The 13,996-nt window shown below is 40.6% G+C and overlaps 1 protein-coding gene and 1 pseudogene across 2 annotated transcripts in view; one reads left to right on the top strand and one right to left on the bottom strand.

Annotated features, from left to right (window-relative positions):
• Positions 1-13,996, top strand: part of LOC309495688 (integrin alpha-M-like) — a 264,013-nt pseudogene that overhangs the window by 42,742 nt on the left and 207,275 nt on the right. The window contains exon 11 of the transcript XR_014211778.1: positions 1,445-1,574. The product of XR_014211778.1 is annotated as an integrin alpha-M-like (transcript). The remainder of the gene's footprint in view (positions 1-1,444; positions 1,575-13,996) is intronic.
• LOC309495704 (DELTA-sagatoxin-Srs1a-like) overlaps positions 1-13,996 on the bottom strand; it is a 144,880-nt gene that overhangs the window by 94,470 nt on the left and 36,414 nt on the right. The window lies entirely within an intron of this gene.

The following is a 13,996-nucleotide window of genomic DNA, read 5'->3' as shown; positions in this document are numbered from 1 at the left end:
ATTTCCATTCACTCCACCCCCTCCCTTCTGGGCTCCTTCCAAAGCCACGCCCCCAAAACACATGAACGCGCGACTCCGACCGCTGAGCTGGAAGACGCATTATTTACCTGAGACGAGCGGAGAGGAGCGCAGTGCATGCAGTGACATCATGTCAGAATCACATGTAATAAAAAAAATCTATCTTTATCAACAAATAAGATGTATTTTAGCGCTACAGCCCTCCCTCCACAGCGGAGCCTGCCATGAACGCGCAGGCTAGTAAACATGCAGAGACACCGATGATGGCGGATAAACAGTTATCGCACATTCACTGGTAGTCGCACATTCACTGGTATCGCACATACTTTGACTACAAACTTGGTCCTCAAATCATTACGTATTTTGCAATACATGTAATGTAACTTCATAACGTTGCACTCTTTCTATAAGTTATAAATAGCTAGCAAGATAATAATGGTAACGTTACAGTATGTAAGTAATTATTCTAGCGATGTGTAATGCTAAATAAGGTTTGCTAGTACATTATTTCAGCAACATGACAAGCCAGTGAATTAGCAGGTTTCTATTGTTGCTTTGCACAGTGCGTGACATTTTATCTGTATGTTATGTGGCTAGAGTTTTGACACTGAGTCATTGGGCTCCGACGGGCTTGTTTATCGTCATCGGTCTTTTTCCGTTTACCTGTCTTTGTTGCATGAGCTGGTGCCACTCGAGAAATTGGCAGTTTTAGTTGTTTGTCCGCCATTAGCACAGCTGCGCGGCACACCGGCTATCTTGATTTTGAACGACTGTAGGCGCTGTGCGAGAGAGGGGGGTGATCAGCGCGTACACAAGCATGATTGACACTGCTAAGACACTCCTCCTGGCTCTGATTGGTTGTTTCTTACCGGGAGCGGTGTATTTCTGCAAATGGCAATAGGACCACTGGGAGGAGCCTGGGAGCTTGATTTTTTCACAGATTATCTGTCTCACATTCTACTGTCAGGACATAATGACAGTTTTAACAAATATGTAAAAAAATTAATTTTTACAGAAGTTACCAACTGCAGCTTTAAGGCAGAGTTTCCCAAACTAGGCTCTTGATCCCTTGGAAGTTTGTGAGGGAACTACATTCATAAAAATGTCAAATTAAAATAAATAAAACATTCGAAAATAGGAAATATTTAAGGACATTTATGTTTACTTTTATGATGTGATATGATAATCATTTTTGGGTCGCCAATTGATGTTAAATTTGGGTACTGAAGTAAAACCAGTTTGAAAAGGGAAACCAATTGGGTTTATCTGCTGCTAAATGTCACAATCAAAACACACACGGACTCTAAGAACTTGCGTAAAGCAACCAATCAGATCGCAAGAGCTGTTTTTAAGAATCTCTGGTAATTATTGTATGTAATGAGTCAATATGGTGAGACTGAAGCGGAGACTGCTGCGTTTGTTTCAGGACTCTGTGATTGTGGGTTCGGTTGGATCTAATGACTGGAGTGGATCTCTGTATGAAGTGACGGGATCAGGATCTGGATTTAAAGAGACCGAGATTAAGGATCCATCTGTCAGTAAAGACTCGTACATGGGTGTGTTGAAGCTGTTGGTCCTTCCTTGTCTGATGTGAAGTGTCTGTGCATGTTTTAATGATGCTGATGATGTTCAGGTTACTCTGCTATTCTGGGAATGAGAGGCGGCGTCTCTCTTCTGTTCTCTGGGGCGCCGCGGGCCGAACACCAGGGTCTGGTGACCCTCTTCACCAAGAATGAAAGCACATGGACAGTGACGAGGAACATCACCGGAGAACAAGTTAGTGAAGAAGAACCCTCTGACACGATATTAACACTCTCCATCAGCAAGAGCAGGGCTTCCCAAACCCTACGGAAGAAGCAACCACTTAGAAACACTCTTGCAAAACCATCTCAAAAACCTCACCGGCCACCTACCAACCACTCAGTACCTGCCTAGCAACACCCTAGTAACCACCCCCTAGCAACTGTAATTTGTGAACATCAGGTTATAAAGATCATATGCTAGAATGCAATTACATTCATTTTGATTCATTTTTGGCATCAGATTGGCTCGTATTTTGGTGCGTCTCTGAGTCTGTTGGATGTGGACTTGGATGGAGAGTCAGATTTCCTTCTGGTCGGAGCTCCGTTATTTCACCAGTCTTGGCCGAGGGCAGAAGGGAGGCTGTACGTCTACGCTTTATCAGAGGAGGTATGGAGAGATTCACAACATTCTCCATTAGTAAGTACAGTGTGGTTAATGTTAAGGGCCTGTGACTGGAAGGTTGCTAGTCATCACCATTAAGTTACTCCAGTGCAGCGATGGACAACTTCAGTCCTGGAGGGAAACTGTCCTGTAGAGTTTAGCTCCAACCCTGTTAAAACCAACCCTGAGCTGTCTAGTTATCCTGAAGACATTGATTATCTGGTTCAGGTGTGTTTGATTAGGGTTTGAGTTGTGGATAATGGCCCTCCAGGAATGAAGTTGCCAACCCTGCTCCGAGGGGATTGCCATTGTAATAGGCTGATTTCACGCAGCCGTTATTTTGAAATCGAAAGCGAGGCTCCGGTGGGAAGAAAACCGGAAGTGTTGCCTTTAATCACAGGAGAGTCGTGAATGCGATGGCGTATTGTTGTGTTTAATGATGTTGTGTCAATTCTAAAAATGTACAAACATTTCTTTCATACTTTAGACTATATACAGTGAAATTCATTTATAAATAAAATAATTTTTTATATATATAATTCAGAATGTAAAAAAAGAAGCAGGAATGAACTATATGCATATCCTATATTGAATAGTAACATCCAATAGTGTAAATCGCGGCAGCAGCTTCAGGTTGGTAATCCAAGGCATTGTTGTTTATCTTTACTTCCGGGGTTCTTCCCACCTGAGCCTCACTTTCGATTTCAAAATGGCGGCTGCGTGAAATCAGCGTATAGGTTCCCGGTGATGGACTATCGCATTAAAGTCATGGAAATACATTGCACTGGCGCTGGTCCTCTGCAGACGAATAAAGATTCTGTTCTCTTTCTCTCTCTGTAGTATTTTCAGAAGACACTGAACGAGTCAAACACCGGCAGATTTGCTGCATCTCTGGCTTCACTAAAGGACCTGAATGGGGACGGCCTGTCAGATGTGGCAGTCGGGGCTCCGCTTGAGAACGAAGGGGAGGGAGTCGTCTACATCTACCTGGGTGACAGGACACATGGAATAAACACCGAACACGCTCCTCAGGTGAGAGTCTGCTTTAGTTCCCTCAATCCCAAACACTGTGTTTGTGCCCAGTTTAACCCAGAATCCCAGATGAGCCCAATGTTCTCAGATAAACAGACAGACATGGCAGGATAAACGTGTACAATGATGAACCGCTTTAGCACAATAGATCTGTGTGTGTGTGTGTGTGTGTGTGTGTATGTGTGTTTAGCGGATCCCAGCGCACTCGGTTCTGCCCGGTCTGCAGCAGTTTGGAGTGTCTCTGTCCGGTCAGATGGACATGAGCGATGATAATCTGACAGATGTCGTGATCGGAGCTAAAGGAGGGATCGTGCTGCTCAAGTAGGACATTTCACAACACATTCACAAAATAATGGAAAGATTCTCTTACAGTCTAAACACGAGGTCTCAGTTATGAACTCTGGCTCTGCTTGAGTACAGTCACTTCAGTGGCCAGTTTGTAACCTTTAGTTTGGAGAATTAATGCAATGATTTGAAGAAACTATCAGTTTGAGTTGGTCAAGTTGTTCTAGGCCCAGTTAGTCTCACTGTATCATTAGCTATTTACTCTTTTCTCTCTCTTCTCAGGGCTCGGCCTGTGATGTCTGTATCTGCGCAGCTCAGTTTCAGTCCCAATGAAATCAGTCCGATCGACTTTGAATGCCCGAGTGACAAAGCGTTTCATGCGTTTAATCTCACTTCGTGTTTCACAGTGAACGAGCGGACCTATAGCACTGGTAACGTCAAAGACATCTCAGAGTCTCTGTCACATGAAGAGCATGGCCTCCGTATGTCTTACCCTCTCATCTCTCTCAGGATATCTCAAGAAGAACCTGAATGTTTCTCTGAACCTGAATGTGGATGTGATGAGAACAATCAATCGAGGATTCTTCGATCAGAGTGATCTGTCATCCAGGACTCTGCAGAAGTTCGTCCTGCTGGATTCTGGGAGCTCCTGTTTCAGATTCCCCATCTTCATGCCGGTACGCTTCATCTATCACAGCTTCAGCCAATCCCAGAAGCTTCGGTTTAACAGCAAATGTTGTGTTTGTTTTAGATCTGCATTAGAGACACTGTGTCTCCGCTAAAGATACGAATGAATTTCTTACAAACCGAGATGCTTTCTGGAAACTCCATGGCTATACTTGACATCCACAGCAGGACAGAGGAGTATGTCGAGGTGAGCTGAGCTTCTGACATCACAATTTATACACTCTAGGCTTGTTAAATTCATGTCTTTCTCTGTCTAGAAATATCAGGTCCTTCAGCTTTTCTGTATAAAGTTTCTGCAACATTCAAAAGCTCTATGAAAGTTTCTGTTTTGTATGTGACTAGGTGCCGTTTCAAAGGAACTGTGATTCAAACAACCGCTGTGTGGCCAATCTGAAGCTGAACTTCAGTTTTACGTGAGTAACAACCGATAAATAAATCAGACATGATACTAATGTTAAACGTATGTAAATGCTTCTGAATATTTCCATTCTTCTTGATTTGAAATAAACATGAGAATGTGATGAAGGTTCTGCGTTTGGTTTGTTCTTCAGGAACGACACGTTAGTGGTGGTGAATCAAGCTCATCTCACTGTCCTCGTATCGCTGGCCAACCCAGGCGACGACTCCTTCAACACCAGCATAGTGCTGCACTACCCAGAAGGCCTCTCGCTCTCAAAATTTGACACCGTTAAGGTACCGCTGTCCACACATCAAACTAAGGACTGTCAAAAACTGAAAAAAACCTTCTGAAAATGCTTTTGGCACTAAAATCTAAATATCAGCTGAAATATAGGCTACAGTACCTATATACTGATAAACTCTCAACAGACAACACAACTTCATTTTGCTACTCAAATAAGTCTTGTCACTTTTAAGTATGATATGCATATAGCCAACTGCAATTTAAAAAATATATATATTTCTGTCATGACAACTCTCAGGAGATAGGTATGGTAATAGAGATTGCAATGGTAATGGTAATGGATATGGCAATGTTGATGCAATTGGTCTTGGTGGAATAGATCTGTTAAACTGCTGTAGAGCAAGTACCAAGCTACTGCGAATACATTCACAGACATGCTTCTGCTGCTCCTGCACATGTAAGATACACGAATTACCCCGCCAACAAAGCAGCAGACAAGACATGAGAAAAGTGCAGACCTCCCCACACAAACATCTTTTCAGATAGTTAAAGGAGTAGTGCACTTTCAAATAAAAAAATCCTGATAATTCACTCACCCTCATGTCATCCAAGATGTTGTAAGAAAAAATTATGTGGACGTTGAAGATCTCAAAAATGAAGTTTATTACAGTAAAGTAGTAACAAAGTACAGACAGCACTTTGGATTCAGCGGAGTCATACAGAATGAATCTCATCCTCTCAGCTCAAACATTTATCCTCTATTTCGTTTGTCTTCCCCCTCTACATGTAAATTAAGCACATTGTCTTTCCCTTCAACATGTAAATGAAGCTCTGTTTTTAAGTGTAATTTAAGAATAACAGATTCGTCTTCCCTCTCAACATGAGGCTGAAACTCTGTCTTAAATGTAAATTGAGGATCTTTCCTCTGTGCCCACATCTTTGATGTTCTGTGAAATCAGAACAGCAAAAGGTTAAGGTGATCAAATCTATCTGAAGTGGATCTTCTGTTAAAACAGAACGGTCAAATGTTTTAGGTGATAAGCTATTTGAAGTCTATGTAATCAAGATGGTTGTTGGTTGCCCTCTGTGATACTATTTACATATTACTGAGATTGGGTGTAATTGTCTCTATATGATAATTAAGCTCTTTTAAGTGAAGGAACATATATATATATATATATATATATATATATATATATATATATATATATATATATTGGAGTGGAAGTTGTTGGGAACAGACCATAATTTCTTATAGACCCCCCTTTGATGCTCTTGACCCAAAGTAGCATCACAACCACTCCCTTTTCGTAGATAACACCTCCCGAAGGTGCCCCAGTGGCGGCGTAGCCCTGGCTTAGGTTGTTCCCTTATGGCCATCAGAGAATCTTACCCATCTTCGGGATCTACGCCTCCTGCACACTGAGTTATGGCTCTACTTCACTTGAGCAAAGTTATCATAGTTTGTGATAATGAAATGTATTTTTTTTCTTATTTTTTTTTATTATTTTTTTTATACGAGGTAACCAAGAACCATCATATCCACTTGGAACATTCAATATTGATGGAATTATCTATAATCTAACTATAATCTAATGTTTAAACATAGATTGTATACATCAATCTATAATCTAATGTTTAAACATAGAACACATATAGCATAACATAATGCACTGACCGATAATAAGAATGATACATACACAAACAGCAGTTTTAAAGGTAACATCCCAAAGTAAACCAGAATAGGCGATAGCTAAGTCTCCATCATGCATCTGTTTTGCAAAAATCTTGTCTTTCTTCAAGGCCTTGTTGGGCTCTCACAATGTCAGATGTTCAGTGATGTTCACATCAGTGATGTTAGCATATTGATTAGTTTTGATAACTCAAATAATCAACAATCAATAGACAATATAGTGTGTGTGTGTGTGTGTGTGTTACGGCCAGCTCGTTTCGACCGTACATAAAGTATACAAGTACACTGAGGTAATGACTTGCAAGATTTTATTAGTCTTCAAAAATACAAATAACTTAATATAACGAAGTCTAGGGTTCAAAATCAAAGGGGAAAAATCATAATCCAGATGGGGAGGAGAAAAGGTTGGTATGGGCTGTAAACAAATAAAGGTTCGCAAAACAAGTGACTTCTCCAGAGGCTGCCGATCCCCTGGACGAAGTGAAGAGGAGTGGTTGAATCCAATGTTTTATCCTCTCCGTAATTAAGTGGTAAACAGGTAACAGGGGTGTGCGATCTCCCACACTCTCCTGGAAGAACACCGCCACCAGCAGGCGAGCAAGTAGAACACAGGGTCGTAACAGTGTGTGTGTGTGTGTGTGTGTGTGTGTGTGTGTGTGTGTGTGTGTGTGTGTGTGTGTGTGTCTCATTTTGTGTCCATTTTCTCAGTGTGGACATCCTTTTAACCACTTGTTTTCCCTCTATGTGGAAAAACTGCTGTCCGTAGTCTCTGAAATGGTTTGTTTCTGAAATCTCCTCCTGTTTCACTTCTCTTTGTCCCTTTTTTTTTTTTTTTTTCACTTGGAGCACAAGTCCCTCTCTAGAAGAAGCAGTCACTGGTGTTGTTCGAGTCTGTGCCTCTTCATCAGTTCCATCCATCCCATGGTGGGTCTCAGGGTTTCTAGGTGTTTTAGGCCTGGAGTTCTGGATCTTGCACGTCTGGAAATCTCTATTCTTTTCTTTTTCTTGAGAAAATCCCCCTGGCTCCACTTCCTTCTCGTCCTTCAAACGACCAGATCACCTTTCTCCAGGAAGTTACAAATTTCAGACAAACATCTCGATGCTTAGTTATATCTGAAACTATAATCAAAAGAAGAGGTTGCCCCCCTTTCCCCCACAAGCATCTTTTCACATTCAAACATCAAAGTCACAGAAGTTTCATCTCAAAACATCAAACATCGGTAATGTTTTTTAAAAATTATTTCTAAACATAATGTCATTAAAACATTTATTATACTGTTTTACGGTGTGTACTTTACTCTTAACACCTTTTACCTATTTATTTATTATTCTCAGGTAAGGTAAAGAAAGTCGAATCTGACCTAAACCATAAGCATTCAAAATGTACTTACAATTTGGTCAGAAGACTCCTCTGTGGTATGTTCTCATTAAAAGTCTTCCAGCATCATAAATCTAAGTCTCAGTAGGCAGATTTTGTAATCAATTAAATTTATTTTTATTGGTTACTTTTCTTTTTATAATAAACAAAAATATAAAGGCAAATAAAACTTCATCGTTTAAGTATAAAATACAATAATCACGTTTTGAATCAAAGGTGTAGTAAGCTCTGGGCTTCTTATCTTCTGCTTGGGGTTTCTTGTCCTCAGCTCTGGGCTTCTAGGCGTCGGGGGCACTGGAGTACGAGTATCCTAAGAGGCTGAGGATACAGAGCTTCATTTTAATTCTGAGATAATATAGACAGAGTCAACCGAAAAAAAGTTGGAATTACTTTTACCATTTAGGTTAGCCTACTTTGTACGGACGTTAGCGATAACTAGCTTAGTGCTATATGGATTTGTGTAAGATCTGATATGAACACCTGCAAGAAGGAAATATGGCTCAAACACGTATGGATTGTTGTGGATACAGCAGATGACGTGCATTGCTATGGATTATGGATTATGCATCTTCCATGGATTATATCGGATTGCATGGAAAGGTAGGATGCCAGTGTATTTAATAATTGGTTTTCGGCGTCTGATGTGAGGCGAGTGTCAACGTTAGCGCTAATTTACGTGACAGATTAAATTTAGCTAGCTCCGGGCTGTCACTGATATTGATAGATCTGAACCATCGCCCTGAACGAAAATAACAACATTTATGACAACCTATTAGCTTGCATACCATCTAAGTATGGCTTTGTCACCTTGCTTTGTTTCGGATTGCGTACTTGGAGCAGTTTGTCTGGCCAAAGATGTATTGTGTGTATGTTACGTGGTTTGGTGACAATTAAAGAGCGGCAAACTTTGACAGTATGACAAAGCCAGAGTACAGTAACATCACAGCGGCACCGTAACATCTCTCTTGATGCCAGGCTAAACAAAGTCAGAACACCTTAACTCAACTTCAGCGTGCTGGAACAAAGGCAAAGAGCCGTAACAACTGTTACGGCGTTCTGCTGTGGTTTCTCGTATGGTTTTGGAAGTTACGGTTGTCATAGCCCTTTATTTTCTCGTTAAAACAATCAAACTGACTCACGATATTTATTCACATGATAAAGAAGGTCTCAAATACCACAAAAATTACACAAACTAATTTTTGACCAAACATGATGTTACGGCGTTTTGCCTTTGTAGGGCAGTACGAGTATCCCAAGAGGCAGTCAGATCATCAGTCTTTTATACTCGTGGTCCGCTATGATGTTTTTAGCCTTTCTGATTATTCTGGTGGAGAAAAGTGAAGAAAGTGAAGGGAGACTACAGCCTATAATTTTTGATGCTCTGCGTACTACTCTTTCCATCCTAGTTTTGTCCTGAGCGGTTGTGTGACCGAACCAGACAAGCATGGAAAAAGTGAGCACGCTTTCAATAGTTGACCTATAAAAGTGGGTCATGGCAACTTGACTGACTCTAAACTTTTTGAGCTGCTGCAGAAAGTGGAGTCGCTGGTGAGCTTTACTGATCTTAAAATTAGTGTTGAGCTCCCATGATAAGGATTCCTGGTTTGTGGTCCCCAGGAACTGGAAGGAAGTGACCCTCTCCACCTCCACCCCATTAATGGAGAGCGTAGGGAGGGGACTAGGGGTCCTTCTAAAATCCACAACCAGTTCCTTGGTTTTTGAGATGTTAAGAATCAAGTTATAGCTTTCGCACCATTTCACCAGCCCCTCCACTTCTCTGCGGTAGTCAGACTCATCTCCGTTAGTAATAAGACCAACTACAGAGGTATCGTCAGCAAACTTAAACAACAAAACTGAACTGGTGTGTGATTGACAGAATTGTGTGTATAAAGAGTCCAGAAGTGGGGGAAGGACGCAGCCCTGAGGGGCGCCAGTGTTCAAAAACTTTGACTGTGAGACGTAATCACCCATTTTAACCACCTGCTTCCTATCGCATAGAAAGTTGAAAATCCATTTGCAAAGTGATGTTCTAACACCTAGCTCCTGTAAAGTGTTGATCAGCTTCACAGGAACGATGGTGTTGAACGCAGAGCTAAAGTCCACAAAGAGGACACGTACATATGTAGATTTTAACTCCAGATGTTGAAGAATAGAATGCAAACAAAGTGAAACTGCATCATCAACACTCCTATTTGCTCTATAAGCAAATTGGTGGGGGTCAAGTGAAATACTGGACAGGTGTTTACATATCAAACGCTCAAACACTTTCATAATGACAGAGGTTAAGGCCACAGGCCTATAATCATTAAGACACGAAATTCTATTTTTCTTCGGAACTGGAATGATCAAAGCAGATTTAAAACAAGCAGGCACAATACCAAGTTGGAGAGACCAGTTAAAGATGAAAGTTAGGACAGATGTTAATTGATCAGCACAGTGTCTTAAAGTGGCAGTCATTATGCCGTCAGGCCCCGCCGCCTTCCTGATGTTCTGCTGACGGAGCAAGATTCTTACAGCATGCTCAGAGATAATGGGTGAAGGGTCACCCTGCTCTCTGTAGCGGGGGGGCAGGTGATTTCCACTATCAAAACGACAGTAGAAGTCATTAAGCCTCCCAGGAAGAGAGGGGTCACTAACTGGAGCATGGTGTTTGATCTTATAGTCAGTAATGTCCTGCAGCCCACGTCAGACACCTTTGATGTCATTTGCATATAGTTTATTTTCAAGCTTAGCTTTATAGGAAGCCTTGGATTTCAACACAGCTCGCTGAAATTCATATTTCAGCAATTTGTATTGTACCATATCACCACTCTTAAAAGCAGCCTGTTTTTTTCTTACATAGCACTCTCACTACATTATTGAACCAGGGCTTACTGTTATTAAAGACATAAACAGCTCTTGTAGGAATACAAACACTCTCACAGAATTGAAAATAGGATGTGACGGTATCAGTAAAGCTGTTAATATCCTGACCATCAGACCAAAAATTACTCCATACCGTGGAGTCTAAGCAGTCCTGTAATGTATCTATGGCTTGTGGGGACCATTTCCTAAAAAGTTTGACAGTTGGTTTTGCCATCTTAAGTTTCTGGCGATATTTTGGTATAAGAAAAATAGTGTTGTGGTCGGACTCACCCAAAGGGGCCCTGGCTACAGCATGATATGCCTCAGGAATAGGAGAATAGCATTGATCCAGTGTTTTATCCTTCCTGGTAGCGATCTGGATTTGGGGTTTGTATCTGGGGAGTGCCTTCCTCAAGGAAACATGGTTGAAATCACCCAGCACAAACATGGCAGCGTCGGGATTGTTGTTTTCAACCTCCGTGATATTATCCACAAGTTGCTGCAGAGCAGCTGGAGCAGAAGCGTCCGGCGGAATATAAATAACCATCAGGACAACAGAAGAAAACTCTCGAGGCAAGTAGAATGGCTTACACATTGCACCGCAGTGCGGTCTGCACGGTGTAGAGAAAAGCCGGCTAGTTGTAACATGGAGTCCGGGAAACTTTCAGCCAACCAGGTCTCAGACAGGCAGATAGTGGCGGCGTCCCTGAAGTCTCTCTGTGTACGAATGAGCATAGAAAGTTCATCCATTTTGTTTGCTAGGGAGCGGACATTGGAAAGAATCAGGCTAGGTAGAGCTGGGCGGTAGATGCGACGCCTAAGCCGGACAAGAGTGCCACCCCTCACACCCCGCTTCAGCCACATACAGTAAGTACATTTGTGTTTACAATATCAAACACCCACTTCATATTAGTCCTTTTAGTTCTATGGTTTTTATTTTATTTATTTTTTATAAATCATTAAAGTAATAAAGTAATAATATTTACCAGGATTTCCCAAAAGGTTTAACTGACCCCAGCTAAGGTCTCAGTGCTGGTGGATGCAGAGCGGCCGTTTCTTACTTTTACAGTCTATCTTGTTTTACAGTCTATTTGACTGAATTAGAGGCATATACAAACTATATACTGTAGGACTTCTTCTGCTATTTCCACCCCCTTCTTTGAAAGGGTTCCAGATTCAGTCAAGGCCATTTGGTGCTCTTGCATGGATCATAATGAGAGCTTGTTTGTCCTCATCTGCTCTCTTGCTGTTCTCAAACCCCTGCATGATAAGCCTGCATCCAGAAGTGTCACTCAGGTCAACATTACAATGTCTACTAGCACCTATTATTCATAATGAGCTAATTTTCAATTATTCATTTCTTTTTGTTTGTTATGGAAACATACTAAATTAACTTTAGGTTGTTTTCTCCACTCTTCTACAAGTTGATTGACCATCCTTGACCAGTTTCTCTCCCATTTTTTTCTAGTCTTTCTAGTCTTCTTTCTGCATATTAGAATACTTTAAAGGGCACCTATTATGCCCCTTTTTAGAAGATGTAATATTGGTCTTGGGTGTCCCCAGAATGCATTTGTGAAGTTTCAGCACAAAATACCCCACAGTTAATTTATTATAACCATTTGAAAATGTCATTTTTGGGGCCTGTTTTAAAAAGAGCTGTTTTGGAGTGTACCACCTTAAATGTAAATGAGCTGCATATCCCCGCCCTGCTGCTGGACCCAGATGATGAAGAGACACCAATGAGAATGGACTAAACGTCTCGGAATGGTTATTTGATACATTTATGTACTTACAAAGTTTTAATCGCGTCCCCTTTGCAATTATGGATGTGCAACACACACACACACACACACACGAACTGTGATAACGTTCGCGCAATTTTTTAAACTACACACACACACACACACACACACACACACACACACTACTGTGATAACGTTTGCTAAGTACAAACGATTTATTAATTTTTTTCTTAAGGGGAGGGAGATAGACGTTTATATACTGTCTATGGAGATAGAGCAGACCTTAATTTATTTACATTTGTAATTGCTGCAAAAAAAAATGCCTCCGTGACATAAAACTGTCTGACGTTGTTTGTTGAGACATCTATGATGACGACAATAAATAGCTTTAGACGCATTTGTTGTTGAACTGGCTGACATCGATTGAAATGACTATTTGCTCATAACTCATAAAATACACTTACTTCTGGAGGTGACGTTGAATCGCGAACTGTAGGCAATGATCCACACTTGAGGATTAACTTTGACCCTCGTTCACTAAACAGTCAGTCAGAAAATGAATCTCGTATTTAGGAAGTTTAAGTGGCACCTTTTCTTCATAAATAAAATCCATCTGCTGCGTTTTCAGTGGCTCTGATGTCAGTGAAGACTAGTATGTCCATTCTTACATCCCACAACAGAACACCTACACTTCTTAGGAGACATTACCGGCTGTCGTTGAAACAATGGAGGATGGTGTGTACAGATCACCGAGGGCGGGGTCTATGCCAAAACCAGATGTCAATCAAATCACGTCGGTGGGGCTTAGCGCATTTCTACGTCACAGTGCGGGAAATCTAGAACTAGGCAGTGGTGGACGAAGTACACATACCATGTACTTGAGTTAAAGTAAAGATACTCAAGGTAGAATATTACTCAAGTAAAAGTAGAAGTGCTGCCTTTAAACATTCACTTGAGTAAAAGTACAAAAGTATTTGCCTTCAAATGTACTTAAGTATCCAAGTACTATGATTTTTTTATTGCTATAATGTCCTATTATAATTTTTGTCACAAGACTCTTGCTTAACTCAGTCTACGTGAAGACTCTGTCACTCTTGGCACATCAATCTATTAATAAAATGACATTAATTAGTCTATATATATATATAATATATATATATATATATATATATATATATAAATATATATATATATATATATATATATATATATATATATATATATATATATATATATATATTTGAATTGAATACATTTTTTGTGTGTTTAATTTTGGACGGAAGGGGACTGATCCCATAAGGTATAATACATTTACAGTATTTACTGTACATATTTTTCACAAGCGTCTATGGTCATAATTATAAACATCCTAATGTTATGATACATTCACATAAACCTGCACAATGCCATTGAATATATATATACACACTACATTATGGGAGCAGCCAATTTCCCTACAAAATTAAACACCAAAACGTATTAATGCAGTG

Source organism: Leuciscus leuciscus (assembly GCF_965113295.1).
Source record: "Leuciscus leuciscus genome assembly, chromosome: 3".
Taxonomy (NCBI): domain Eukaryota; kingdom Metazoa; phylum Chordata; class Actinopteri; order Cypriniformes; family Leuciscidae; genus Leuciscus; species Leuciscus leuciscus.
The sequence above is the reverse complement of the archived record's forward strand: the minus strand, read 5'-3'. Positions and strand labels throughout refer to the sequence as shown.